This window comes from Trichechus manatus, unplaced genomic scaffold (genome assembly GCF_000243295.1).
Source record: "Trichechus manatus latirostris isolate Lorelei unplaced genomic scaffold, TriManLat1.0 scaffold00073, whole genome shotgun sequence".
Lineage (NCBI taxonomy): Eukaryota > Metazoa > Chordata > Mammalia > Sirenia > Trichechidae > Trichechus > Trichechus manatus.
The window spans coordinates 1,044,460-1,059,831 of NW_004444009.1; the positions used below are offsets into that span (position 1 = coordinate 1,044,460).

At 43.8% G+C, this 15,372-nt stretch overlaps 1 pseudogene; it reads left to right on the forward strand.

Annotated features, from left to right (window-relative positions):
* The first annotated feature begins 5,752 nt into the window (after window positions 1–5,752).
* Window positions 5,753–6,506, forward strand: LOC101355709 (transcription factor BTF3 pseudogene; annotated as a pseudogene).
* Window positions 6,507–15,372: the final 8,866 nt, after the last annotated feature.

Consider the following 15,372-nt stretch of genomic DNA (forward strand, 5'->3'; position numbering starts at 1 on the left):
GATCACTAGCCATTAGAGAAATGCAAATCAAAATGTCAATGAGATACCATCTCACCCCGGCATTACTGGCATGCATCAAAAAAACAAGAAACAACAAATGTTGGAGAAGCTGCAGGGAGATCGGAACTCTTACACACTTCTGGCAGGAATGCAAAATGATACAACTATTTTGGAAAATGATATGGCGCTTCCTTAGAAAGCTAGAAATAGAAATACCATATGATCTATCAATACAACTCCTAGGAATATATCCTAGAGAAATAAGAATCGTCACATGAATAGACATATGCATACCCATGTTCACTGCAGCATTGTTCACAATAGCAAAAAGACAGAAACAACCTAGATGCCCGTTAACAGATGAATGGATAAACAAACTATGGTACATACACACAATGGAGTACTAAGCAACGATAAAGAACAATGATGACTCTGCAAAGCATCTCACAACATGGATGAATCTGGAGGGCATCATGCTGAGTGAAATAAGTCAATAACAAAAGGACAAATATTGTATGAGACCATTACTATAAAAATTCATGAAAAGGTTTACACACAAAAAGAAACCATCTTTGATTGTTACAAGGGAGGGGAGGAGTAGGGAGGGAAAAACACTAAATAGACAATAGATAAGTGGTAACTTTGGTGAAGGGTAAGACAGTACACAATGCTAGGGAAGCCAGCACAACTTGTACAAGGCAAGGTCATGGAAGCTCCACAGACACATGCAAACTCCCTGAGGGACCGAATTGCCACGCTGAGGGCTGTGGGGACCATGGTCTCCGGGAACATCTAGCTCAATTGGCATAACACAGTTTATAAAGATGGTGTTCTACATTCTACCTTGGTGGGTAGTGTCTGTGGTCTTAAAAGCCTGTGAGCAGCCATCTAAGATACTCCACGGTGTCACCCCTTCGGGAGCAAGGGAGAATGAAGAAGACTAAAGCTACAAAAGAAAGATTAGTCCAAAGGACTAATGGACCACAACTACCATGGCCTCCACCAGACTGAGTCCAATACAACTAGATGGTGCCTGGCTACCACCACTGACTGCTCTGACAGGGATCAACATAGAGAATCTCAGACAGAGCTGGAGAAAAATGTAGAACAAAATTCTAACTCACAAAAAAAAGACCAGACTTACTGGCCTGACAGAAACTGGAGAAACCCTGAGAGTATGGCCCCCAGATACCCTTTAGCTCAGTAATGAAGTCACTCCTGGGGTTCACCCTTCATCCAAAGACTAGACAGGCCCATAAAACAAAACGAGACTAAAGGGGCACACCAGCCCAGGGACAAGGACTAGAAGGCAGGAGGGGACAGGAAAGCTAGTAATAGGGAACCCAAACGTTGGGAAGGGAGAGTGTTGACATGTCTTGGTGTTGTTAACCAATGTCATAAAACAATATGTGTACTAACTGTTTAATGAGAAGCTAGTTTGTTCTGTAAACATTCATCTAAAGTACAATAAAAAACAAAACAAAACAAATAAAGAAATACACAAGATTAAGGAACCTCCTTGGTAAATGCTATAACATATACAATTTGGCAACAACAGCAAAAATACTTGCGTTTACATAGGTAGATATACATGCATATATGTGTATAGCAAGGTATATGTGTGTATATATGTGAGCATATATAAGTGTATCTGTAGGCATAGACATACACATGTTTGTATGTGCTGTGCATATATTCATATACATAATAAAACACAAAGGGGACACAGTCACAGTTAACTCCTAGATATAACCAAACACTTTGCAGGATTGGTTTACTGGGTTTGAAGGCTTGGCACCATAGTCTCCTGGGACAACTGGGTCAATTGGCACAACATAGTCTATAAAGTTTATGTTCTACATCCTAGTACGGTAAGTAGCTTCTGAGGTCTTAAAAACTTGCAAATGGCCATCTAAGATACAACTATTGGTCTCTACTCGTCTGGAGCAAAAGGGAAAGAAGAAAACCAAAGACTCAAATAAGAATATAGTCTACAGGATTAATTGCCTTCTTGAACCACAGCCTCATCTATCCAGAGACCAGAAAACTAGATAGTGCCCATCTACCACTACCAAACACTCTAACCAGGGACACAATAGATGTTCCAAGACAGAATGGGAGAAAATTGTAGAACAAAACTCTAATTCTTATTATATTAAAAAAAAGGCCAGACTTACTGGACTGGTAGACTAGAAGAACCCCTGAGACTATCGCCCTGAGATACCCTGTAAACTTTTAACTGAAACTACTCCCAGAGGGCACACTTCAGCTGAATAACAGATTGGCTCATTAAATAAACAATATCACCCATGAGTCCTGTGCTCCTTTAAAAAATAAAATCATCTATATGAGATCAAACGGTCAACATTTACCCCAAAGCATAGATGAGAAGCTTGGGGAGGGCTGAAGGCAGGGAAGTTGGATTAATGGAAGTGGCACAACCAGAATGGAAATGTGGAGAATGTTGACACAATGTGGAAAATGTAACCAATGTCACTGAGCAATAGGTATTGAAGTTGTTAAATGGGAACCCAATTTGCTGTGTAAGCTTTTACCAAAAACTCAGTATTTATTTAAAAATAAATAAATAAATGAAACAGAAGTCAGATCATTCACTTTTCTGCTTAAACTTCTCCATCAGCTTCCATCTCAAAGAAGAGCCAGTCATCAGAATGACCCTCAAGGCCCTATGGCCTCCCCTCCTACCTCTCTTCTTGCTACACTCAAGCCTTCTTACTGTTCTTGAAGATGGAGCATGCCAAGTGGTCCAAGCTGTGTTCTCACCTCAGGGTCTTTGCACATGCTGTTCCCTCTCCCTGGAATATTCTCCTGGATATTTGCATGGTTAGTCCCTCTCTTCATTCAGATCTCAGCTCAAATGTCATCCAGACAATCCCTCCCAGAGTATCTTAGGTAAAATAGTTCAGATCCTTCTTCTCCCTCTACCCCCAGGCTTAGTTACACTCTGTCACCTTGTCTTGTCTTTTTTTCCCCCAAGGCGTTTATCAGTGCTTGATATTCCATATCTGTGTATTTATCTGTCTCCTCGACTAGAATGTGAGCTCCATGAAGGCAGAGACTTCATCTTGTTCACTGATGTGACCCCAGCACTAGAAAAATGCCTAGCACATACTGATGCTCAAATATTTGTTGAATTAATGGACACATCCCTCTGCCACTACTCTCCCGGCCCATGACCATCCTAGGTTACTGTAGTGACTTTCTAGTGGGTCACACTCATTCTTGTCCTCTGTCATCCCTCGAGACCTGGCCCTTGTTACCTCTCTAGCCTCATTACCTCACACCCTCTTACCCACCCTCCCCTGACAAGACTGGACTATATTTTCAGAAAATCAGCCCTGCTTCTCTGGCCTCTGGACCTTGGCACACGTTGTTCCACTCCCACCCCCTGACACAAACACTCCGTTTGTTTGTCTCATCCCTCCCTGCTCACCCTTTAGGCCTCCCATGAATCTGTTTGTCCCTCACTATGGGGCTGTATGTCTTGTCCTTTAATGTATTCCTAGAGCCACGTACAGGGCTTGGCACAGAGTGAACCTCAGCAAAGATTTATTGAATGAATGAATAAATTCTGAACTCTTAAGACTTCCCTCTCACCTTCCTGCCAGGTACAAAGGTGGCTTCTGTGCACTCATCTCCACTCACCACTGGGGGCGGCATGGAGTAAAGGGAAAAAAATGAGGCTTTCACTTGGTTCAAATTCTGACTTAGGATTTTTGTTTCTTTGTGACCCTTGAACAGGTGTTTTTCCTGTCATGTAAAATGGGGATAATTATGCCTACTAATTAGAGGTGTTGTGAGAATTAAATGAGGAAATGTAAGGGACTTCAAATGTCATTTCTTTCCCCTTATTTCTACCCACTTATTTCTGTAGTTTAGAGCCCTGGTGGCACAGGGGTTAAGATCTCAGCCGCTTACCAAAAGGTTGGCAGTGGAATCCACCAGCCGCTCCTTGGAAACCCTATGGGGCAGTTCTACTCTGTCCTATAGGGTCACTATGTCACTATGAGTCAGAACTGACCCGACAGCAATGGGTTTGAGTTTGTGGTTTTTTTCTGTAGCTTAACTGACATAGCAAACAGTTTGTAATTAGCTGCTAACCTAAAGGTTCATGGTTTGAACCCACCCAGTGGTGCCACGGAAGAAAGGCCTGATGATCTGCTTTCATAAAGATTATAGCCAAGAAAACCCTACAGAGCATTACAGAGCAGTGCTACTCTGTAACACATGGGGTCACCATGAGTCATAACTGACTCCACAGCATTGTTCCCCCCACCCACCAACCCCTTAGGGAACCTTGGGGAATTCTCTTCCCAGTCGCCCTCTCTGCAGGCAGTGCATCCTCTCTGCCTGCCCTCACCTAGGGAGTGTGCCTGTGTGTACAGGGGATTTAGTGTCAGAATATGGTTCCATCAGTCACCAGTTGTATGATCATGGGCAAGTCACTTCACTTCTCTGAGCTTACATTTTCCTAACTATAAAATGGGGATGTTAATGCTTGCCTTCCTGACAATTTGTCCTGAGGATGAAAGGGGAAAAGATGCGAAAAGCACTTCACAAACGTCTAACCTGCCCCTAGCTTTGGCTCCTTTCTCTAAATGCTTTTAAAATGGGTGCTGTCGAGATTAAAAGAATTTCCAGAGGGGGTTCTCACCCTTGGATGGCAAAGTAAAGGGCCTTCCAGGAGAGAAAAGAGCAGTCACTCCTCTCTCACACAGCTGGGCTGGCTTAGGCAGGTTGACTGCGTCCAGAATTTACCTGATAGAACCATCTGAGGGACCCATGGCATATCTTACTCAGAGAGCTTTTGGCTCCGGCAGGCACTGGGATGAAATAACTCTCATCAGACAAGGCCTTTCTTTTGGAAAGAAAGGTGATCCAACAGAATGTGGAAATTATCAAACAATATTATTAATATCACATGCAAGTAAAATTTTGCTGAAGGTAATTCAAAAATGGTTGCAGCAGTACATCAACAGGGAACTGCTAGAAATTCAAGCCAGATTCAGAAGAGAATATGGAACGAGGGATATCATCGCTGATGTCAGATGGATCTTGGCTGAAAGCAGAGAATACCAGAAAGATGTTTACCTGTGTTTTATTGACTACGTAAAGGCATTCAGCTGTGTGGATCATAACAAATTATGGATAACATTGCAAAGAATGGAAATTCCAGAACACTTACTTGTGCTCATGAGAAATCTATACATAGACCAAGAGGCAGTTGTTTGAACAAAACAAAGGGATACTTTGTGGTTTAAAGTGAGGAAAGGTGTGTGTCAGGGTTGTATCCTTTCACCATACTTACTCAATCTGTATGTTGAGCAAGTAATCTGAGAAGCTGAACTATATGAAGAAGCATGGAGCATCAGGATTGGAGGAACACTGCTTAACAGCCTGAGACATGCAGATAACACAACCTTCCTTGCTGAAAGTGAAGAGGACTTGAAGCACTTATTGATGAAGATCCAAGACTACAGTATGAATTACACGTCAACATAAAGAAAACAAAAATCCTCGCAACTGGACCAATAAGCAACAGCATGATAAATGGAGAAAATATTGAAGTTGTCAAGGATTTAATTTCACTTGGATCCACAATCAACACCCATGGAAGCAGCCATCAAGAAATCAAACAACATCTGGCCTCCCTCTAGCTGCCATCTTGCGTCCCTGCGTGTGTGCACCTAATCTCAGCTGGTCTGCCAGAGACCCCCTGAGCACCAACCCTAGTCCCCCACATGGCCCCATTTCAGCTCCAACAAGATGAAAGAAACTATCATGAATCAGGAGAAACTTGCCAAATTGCAGGCACAAGTGCACATTGGTGGAAAAGGAACTGCTCACAGAAAGAAGGTGGTTCATAGAACAGCTACAGCAGATGATAAAAAACTTCAGTTTTTCTTAAAGAAATTAGGGGTGAACAATATCTCTGGTATTGAAGAGGTGAATATGTTTACAGACCAAGGAACAGTGATCCACTTTAACAATCCTAAAGTTCAGGCATCTCTGGCAGCGAACACTTTCACCATTACAGGCCATGCTGAGACAAAATAGCTGTCAGAAATGTTACCCAGCATCTTAAACCAGCTCAGCGCAGGCAGTTGGACTAGTTTCAGAAGACTGGCTGAAGCTCTGCCAAAACAATCCGTGGATGGAAAAGCACCACTTGCTACTGGAGAGGGTAATGATGATGAAGTTCCAGATCTTGTGCAGAGTTTTGATGAGGCTTCCAAGGATGAGGCAAACTGATTTGAGTCAATTTCTGAAGAAGATGAAATTTGCTATTTTATATTATGACTGCTTTTTAAAATTGTTTTGTTTATGGATCTGATGAAATATAGATCTCTAATATTTTTAAGCCCAAGCCTTTTGGACATTGCAGCTCTTTTCAGTTGTTGCTTATACATAATTCATTCTTTGCAGCTAAATAAGCTGAACAAGCCTGGGAATAAAATTTGAAACAAAGGTTAATAAAGTTCTTTGCCTAGGGAAAAAAAAAAAAAAAAGAAATCAAAAGACACACTGGATTGGGCAAATCTGCTGCAAAAGACCTCTCTCAAGTGTTAAAAAGCAAAGATGTCACCTTGAGGACTAAAGTGTGCCTGACCCAAGCCATGATATTTTCAATCACCTCATATGCATGAGAAAGCTGGGCAAGGTATAAGGAAGACGGAAGAAGAATTGATGCCTGTGAATTATGGTGTTGTGGAAGAATACTGAATGTACTATGGACTACCAGAAGAACAAACAAATCTATTCTGGAAGAAGTACGGCCAGAATGCTCCTTAGAAGGAGGATGGCGAGACTTTGTCTCACGTACTTTGGACATGTAATCAAGAGGGACCATTCCCTGGAGAAGGACAACATGCTTGGTAAAGTAGAGGGTCAGCGAAAAGAGGAAGACCCTTAATGAGATGGACTGACACAGTGGCTGAAACAATGGGCTCAAGCATAGCAATGATTGTGAGGATGGCGCAGGACTGGGCAATGTTTCATTCTGTTGTCCATAAGGTTGCTATGAGTCAGAACCGACTTGATGGCACCTAACAATAACAACAGATGCCAGTCACTGCTCTGTGCTGATTCCCCTTTAATAGGACAGCCAAGAGGAAAGAAACCCTGCAGCGCACACCTGGGGAGAAGGAGGAAAGAGTTATCAGCTCCCTGTTCCCCACACCCCCTCATCCCCCCACCCAATCCTTGGAGCACTGGGACCTGGCATGCAGACTTATTTCTATTCATTATGAGAAACTCAGGTCTTTGTAAATGGCAGCTGGCACCCCTTCTCCTCAGCTGGAATCCTCTAGGGCACTGCCTATCTGCCTGCAAAGAAGGTTGGGAGTGGTTAAAGGCAACTACTCTGTTTACTATATGGCAGGTAAGTATCAGCCTGTATTCTGGGGACTGCTACGGAAAGTACGGTTCCCTTGGGCTGGCTGCGGAATTCTCTGGAGAGGCAGCTGTGTGCTTTGTTCAGACCCTGCCCTCTAGTGGCCAAGGGGGACCTTGCAGTCCCAACCCTTCAGTCCACCCTGCCAGCCTCGAGGAACTTGGTCCCTGTCTTAGGCTGGCTGCTGGAAAGACCTGAAACACACTTTTCCCAATAATATGTTGGTCTTCAGGTGTTCACAGGATTCCTTTCACTCCACCTGGCTATTGAAATGTACCCCACCCCGAAGGAAGAGTGTGTGTATGTATCTGTGAATCTGTGTGGCGTGGCGGGGGGGAGTCTGCACAATCACCATTTTGAAGAGAGGGTCCGAACTATTGTCTGAGAACTTGAAAGAGCACTGGTCTTGGAGTCACAAGCTCTGAGTTCAAGTTCTGCTATCTGTGTGACTTTGGGCAAGTCAGTTAACTTTCCTGAGCTGATTTCATTCTAAAATGGGAACTTAATATACTGCCTCCTTCGCAGATTTATCCTAGGGAACCACACAGATAAGAATTGTAAAGCACTTTGTAATGTGAAGAGTGTTATACAAATGTAAGGCATTGCTCATAGTATTGCCAATGAAGCCTCTTTGTGGCTCCTCCTGAGTGTTCCGCAGGCAGCTGTGGGCAGTGGGTGCCCAGTCCTCGATGGCTTACCAACTGGGTGGTAAGACCTTGGTGGCTAAAAGTTGAGTTGTTTTAGGGTGCTTGGGACATTGATAGAGCTCTGGTGGTGCAGTTGTTAAGAGCTCAGCTGCTAACCAAAAGGTCAGCAGTTCAAATCCACCGGCTGCTCCTTGGAAACCCTATGGGGCAGTTCTACTCTGTCCTGTAAGGTCGCTATGAGTCGGAATCAAATCGACGGCAACGATTTTGGTTTTTATGGTAGGGATGGATGGTGCTTGTGCTCCAAGGAGCATGTCCTAACCTGATTAATTAGGATTACTGATAAATAAATAGCATTCCTAATAATCAGAATAAAATTGGAACCAGAAACCCATGGCTGAAAAGTCATGGTCTCTTTGCTGATCAATTACCTTTACCATCCCAGATCATCTCCTGTTTGTGAGATTTGGGGCAGAGCTGAAGTAAAAGGGTACAGAACAAGTAGGGAAGGGAGGACTTTTATCACCCCCCTAGTTGTAAAGAAAGTGCCTCTCTAGGATATAGGGACTTTCCACTGTCTGAAGGCCTACAGCTGCATGTGGTTTGAGGCTGTCCTTCCAGGAAAATACTTCAGTACTCAAGACACTCCAGTCAGAATTGACTCCAAGGCAACAGATTTGACTTGGTTTTTGGTTTGGGATATTGATGGTTCAGTGGTAGAATTCTTGCCTTCCATGTGGGAAACCTGGATTCTATTCCCAGCCCTGGTGGTGCAATGGTTAAGTGCTCAGCTGCTAACTGAAAGGTTGGTCGTTCAAACCCACCAGCGGCTCCAAGGGAGAAAACACCTGGTGATCTGCTCCCGTAAAGATTACAGCCTAGGAAACTCTACGGGGGCGTTCTACTCCATCATATAGGGTAGCTATGAGTCAGAATCAACTCGATGGCACACAACAACATTCCCAGCCAATGCACCTGTCAGTGGAGGCGTGTATGTTGCTATGATGCTAAACTGGTTTCAGCAGAGCTTCTAGACTAAGACAGACTGGGAAGAAAGACCTGGTGATCTACTTCCAAAATTCAGCCAATGAAAACCCTGTGGATCACAACAGTCCGATCCACAACCAATCACGGGATGGTGCAGGACCTGGCAGCTTTCGTGCTATTGTGCATGGGGTTACCGTGCAGCTAACACGGCAGCTAACAACAAGCCACTTGTGGGAAGGTGAAAAAACACCTGTCTTGGAGTTAAGAGCTGGGGATTTGAATTCCAGCTTTTCCACTTTACTGGGCCCAGGGCCTTGGAAATTCACCTAACAGTTCAGTCTCTCTTTGTCTGTATACTGAGGATGATGATACTATTTGCCTGGCAGGGGAATGAGGGAGAATGTTAAGTAAGTATACTATATGAAAGGTTGTGGGACATGGTAGCTGCTCAAATACAAACTTTGAATCTACATCTTCATTTATTTGGTGCATAAGGAAACTGGAATTCAGTGGTTCACTGTATGCCCAGTTTGAGTCGCTCCTTATGGTGCAGAGATTTTTAGAGAAGGAAAGTGTGTGCTTTGAAATCAGAGGCATGCACAAGGTAAACCAGTAAAAGAAGTGTTCTGTGAGGTGGGGGCTGGTGTTGGTAGAGCTGTTCATGTTGGTAGGAAAGCAGGGTGCTCTTCTCTGAGGCAGGCTTTCCACAGAGGAAAATCTGGATTCGAAAGAGGTTAAAAGTCTCAAAGGTAAGGGAAAGATGTGAAGAAATGGCCCACACTGAATCACTGCAAAGCACAGTATTCACCAGAGAATTAATTTGGAAGGAAACAGAGTGTGAAATAGCAACAAGGCTTTCAACTCTGGGCACTGGGGACTTAGAAACCCAGTCAGTGCTTCAGAGGCTCGCCAAGGTCTGGCCTGGGAGCAACCTCTGGAAAAGCAGCCAGGTGATGCCCAAAGACCACAAATTGCTGAGCTCTGGAGAAGCTGACTGAGTGTGTAATTAAGGGGAGGGTTGTATAACACTTGGGTAAGTAGAACTTGATGGGGTCAAACCAGCAGGGCTGCTGGGAGAGGAAAGAGCATCCCTGGAGCTGGTAGTATAACTGAAACCAGATGCATAAAGGCAGACACAGCTTACCTGGGCCTTGTGGAGAGAGGGATGGAAGACATCAGAGAGAGGACAGGTTGAAGGAGTGATTACTCCCTAAGTCAAAGTGTCCCAAAATGTTTACTATCTTAGCAGTTCAATTCTAGGATGAGGCCACATTATGGAGCAATGGGAAATGTCCATGCAAACTGAAGATCAGAGAGGCTGTGACTTGGCCAATGTCACATAACAAGATGGATATTCAGGGGATTCTGCATCATGATTCTGCATCCGGGGGTATCTTGCTGTGTCACACTGGTGGTGACAACTGGAAGGAAAAACTTCTCTGAGTTTAAAAGGGGCATCCTTTGATCATGGGTATGGTCAAGAAAGGAAATCATGTGTCTTGTGTGGACAAGATGAGTATGTGTAGGATGGATACTGAAGCAATTGGGCAATTCACAGCCGATTGAATTGTTGTTAGCGGCCGTCAAGTCGGCCCCTGACTCACGGTGACCCCATGTACAATGGAATGAAACACCGCCCGGTCTTGTGCCAGTCCCATGATTGGTTGCAGATTGGACCATTGTGATCCATACGTTTTCATTGGCTGATTTTCGGAAGTAGACGGAAGCTTCGCTGAAACCTGTTCAGCATCATAGCAACTGGCAAGCCTCTACTGATAGACAGGTGGTAGCTGCACATAAGGGGCACTGGACTGGAATGGAACCCCCGTCTACCATATGGAAGGCAATAATTCCACCATTGAACCCACCAGTGCCTCATAACTGGTTGAATTACTATAGTCCAAATCCCTAGTATACAAGACCCCACATGATAAGCCACCTGCCCATCTCTCCAACTTCATATCTTAGCATGTTCTTCTCACTCTCCCCAGATCATGAGACATTGGTTCCTTCTTGTCATTCAGATCTCAGCTTAAATATCACCCTTTCTCACATGAGAATATTTTCTTATGTGTTTATGTGTGTGTTTAATTTAGTGTTTATTTTTACAGAGATACAGTAGAAGCCCAATGATTAAACACAGGTTCTGGAGCCAGGCTGCTTTGATGGATACTCCATCCTTTAGGATATGTATGACCTTGGGCAAATGACTTAACTTCTCTGTGCCTCAGGACACTTAACCTATAAAACGAGAATAATAGTATTTTGTGAAGAATAAACACAAATTGTTTAGAATAATGCCTGACACATAGGAAGTGCTCAATAAATGTTAACTTTATTATTGTTATTATTGTATTATTATCCTCTGTAACCAGCAGGAACCTTGTCTGGTTTGTTCACTGCTATATGCTGTTTCTCCAGCACATGAGTCACTACCTGGCACATAGTACAGGCTCAACAGATATTTATTGAATGAATTTGATGAATTAATAAAGTAACTAATTCAGTGGTTAGCTGTTCTGTAGGGAGGTGCTTAGTGTTGTATGGGAGCCTCTGGTCCATTGGACATTTTTCTTAAAGACTGGAATAAAAGTACACCTGAATAAAGATATAGAGTGCAGGCTGGTCACATTTGCTGAAGTCATAAAACTGAGAGAAATGGCTTATTGAATGACTGAATGACTGAGTGAATAAATGATAGCTGTGTTAGATATGTCCATGCTGACATCTCTTTTGGATCCTGGGCCAAATATTACAAGATGAAAGTTAATGGGGATAAATGCAGAGTTCTGATCTTGGGTCCTTAAAATCAATCACCCACAACAGGATAGGGTTCGCAGTGAGCAATTTGTTCAGTGTGAATCAATAGTATGATGTGTCCCATAAAATGCTAAAAATGCTCTGGCTGTTTAGCATTCTGGACTGAAGGAGGTGATGGTCCTGTTCCACCCTGCCCAGCTCAGAGCACAGCCAAAGAACAGTGCTCAGGGCTGAGGCCACACTTCATCACAGAGACAGACGCACATGTCCGCTGGAGGAGGGCCAGCAAGGAGGAGAGATCAAGGGGGCTGAGGACATATCAGCTATTTGATTTATGTGGACCTTAAGGACAACACTCAGACCAGTACCTATAAGCTACAAGGAGATACAGATTCTGGATCAATATAAAAAATCTTTCAAAGAATCAGAGCTGACCATGCATGAATTGGGCTACCTCGGAGGGTTCCTTTCACTGGAGGATTTTGAGTTGACGCTGGGCACTTAGCCAGAGTACTGTGGAGAGAGCCACACAGCAGCCAGGTAGCTGGAATAAATGGCCTTTAAAGTTTCTGCCTGCCAGAGAGTCTGTGACTCTATGATTTCACATGATCCTTCATTCCCTGTGAACAGTTTGAGTCAGAGGCAGGCCTCATTTTACTTTTCATGTGGTCAGGGATGGGGTGTGGTCCTCTAATTTGATATTCTCAGCTTTAAAGGAGGAGGAAAGTGTTTGAGAAGCTGGTGACCCCAGTGTAACCCTATTAAAAGCATTGCTACCACCACCTTGGGCTGGTTGGACTTTGGGACTCCAAAGAATAGTAGTTTCTAAAAACACCTTCTCCTGTTGCTGCCATCATCCCATCTGGCAATTTCCACTTGGTACATCTTTCTGGAAGGCTTTTCTGGGCTGCCTTTCATTGCCTAGAAGAGCAGCAAGAAGGCTCCTCATGTCTCCCTTCTCAAAGAAACACAATTTCCAGCTTCAGCTAGAACCTTGCTACAGCCCCGCCAGCATATCTCAGGAGCTTTCGAATTTACTCAGTAGGGCAGTCATTTGGCTCTTCTCTTTGCATTGCAAGCCCTGAGGTGAATTTCAAAAAAAAAAAAAAAAAAAAACTCTGATAACTCCAAGATATATGGAAGGCTTTGTACTAGGCATACCCACATATGTTATCTGATTTAAGTCTCAGAAAACCTTGTGAGACAGGTACTATGACATGCAAGCCTAAAGCAGCTGTCTCAAAGACACGGAAGGCAAAGATCCAGGGAGAGGCTGAGCCAGGACTCAGACTCATACCTCTGACCTTGGTATCAGCTTGATTTTCTCTCCACGTGCCCACATCTGTCCTCTGAGGTGGGACTTTCTCTTTGCTTTGTCTCCTTCACCACTTGGTGGCACCTTCTTTCTTTCTTTCACTTGTTGGTATCTTCCCTTCTCCCAAGCTTACCTCCACGTGTGCTCTTATCCCTTTCCTGCTTCTTTTGGATCTTCCTGCTGTCCTGTTCTCTTGTATCCTCCATTCTTCCCTCTCATTTGGTTCTCTTCTTTCTTTCTTAAGCATACTAGTATTTCCATTATCTTAAACTTCCCTTGTTTCTGCTTTCCTTCTAGCTCCCATCCTATTCTTTTATCTGGCACTGCCAACCCTTTGGCAGTGAACCCGTTGCAGTCAAGTCGATTCTGACTCATAGCGACCCTACAGGGCAGGGCAGAACTGACCCACAGGGTTTCCAAGGAGTGGCTGCTGGATTCGAACTTTTGGTTAGCAGCTGTAGCTCTTAACCACTGTGCCACCAGGGCTCCAACCCTACTAAGTGTATATAACTCAGTATCTCCTTCCCTCTTTCATATGTAAACCTTATCCCCCTATACTTACCCTTGTAGACTGCCTTTCATTTCTTCTACTTTATCAAAACTGCGTTCTCAGATACCAATGCATCAACTGGTTTCAAGAACAATTCTTAGTGCCCTCCCCTTCCTTGATCCCTCAGCAGCATTTGGCCCTGTAGACCACCTTCTATTTTTTGAAAGCCCTCTCTCTCAGGATTTGTGCAACTCTATACTTCATAGTTGTCTGCCACACTTGGTGGCTAATTCTTTTTTATGGACAAAATTTCCTTATCAGTTACATGGGAGAGGTAGGCTAGATCATTTCTAAGTTTTCTTCCTATTCCACGAATTTCAGTTTCTTTTACTACAATTTTGGGATTCCTCTGATTGTGCCAACCCCTCATGACTTAGTTCTTGGCCCTCTACTAGGGTCTCTCTTCTCACTCCCCATGAAGAGATAATCCATACTCATCTTTATGTGGAGGAATTGACTCCTCTATAAATAGCCCAGAGCCATGGTTGCACAGTTGTTAAGAGCTCAGCTGCTAACCAAAAATCGGCAGTTCAAATCCACCTGCCACTACTTGGAAACCCTATGGGGCAGTTCTACTCTGTCCTATAGGGTCGCTATGAGTCAGAGTCAACTCCATGGCAATAGGCTTGGTTTGGGTTTTTATAACTAGCCCAGACCTCTCACTCAGCCCTTTGCCCTTTATTTCCAATTATCCGCACATAGATGCCACATCATAACTTCATACTTACCATTCCCTCAACCCCCAACAAGCACTTTGTCATGGTTTAAATTATGTCCCCCCAAAAATGTGTATATCAGTTTGGCTGGACCATGATTCCTGGTACTGTGTGATTTCCCTATGTGTTGGAAATCCTGCCTCTATGATGTTAATGAGGGAGGATGGGTGGCAGTTGTGTTAGCAAGGCAGGACCTGATCTACAAGACTGGATTGTGTCCTGAGGCAATCTCTTGAGATATAAAAGACAGAAGTGAGCAGTGAGACAGGGGGACCTCATACCATCAAGAAAGCAGTGCCGGTAGCAGAGCGCATCCTTTGGACCGCGGTCCCTGCGCAGAGACACTCCTATTCCAGGGGAACACTGAAGAGAAGAAGGCCGACAGAGAGAAAAAGCCTTTCCCTGGAGCAGACGCCCTGAATTTGGACTTTTAGCCTACTTTGACTGTGAGGAAATAAACTTCTCTTCATTAAAACCATCCACTTGTGGTATTTCTGTTACAGCAGCACTAGATGACTAAGACACACTTATTCCCAACTTCCCCAATTTTTACCCACAATACCAGAGGCTGGGGTGAGGGAGAGGACGGAGAGTGGAAGCTAAGGGCTTTTAAGCGTTTAAGCCATATTTAGAGAGAGAGGAAAAAAAATGAAGTAAAAAAACAAAAACAAAAAACAACGGGCCCAGTATTTGGGGAGGAGGGTTTAGTAGAGAGACAAAATGAAACCAGTTAACTCCAAATTCCTTCTCTCTTTTCTAATAAATCTTTCCTAACAAGGAGAACAACCTTGAAACCAAAAGGGGCAGAACAAGCATTGTTGGGAGGGATTGAAATCTTAGAGAGGTAAGGACATAGCACCTGGTTGCTTTTAATGACTTTGGACCTGCATACTTGGGGTAGATAAAGAAGTTATAGATGTTGCTTCAAACAATAATCTATGAGAAAGTAAGATACTCTCAGATTTCTAGTCTTGGAGAGCCAA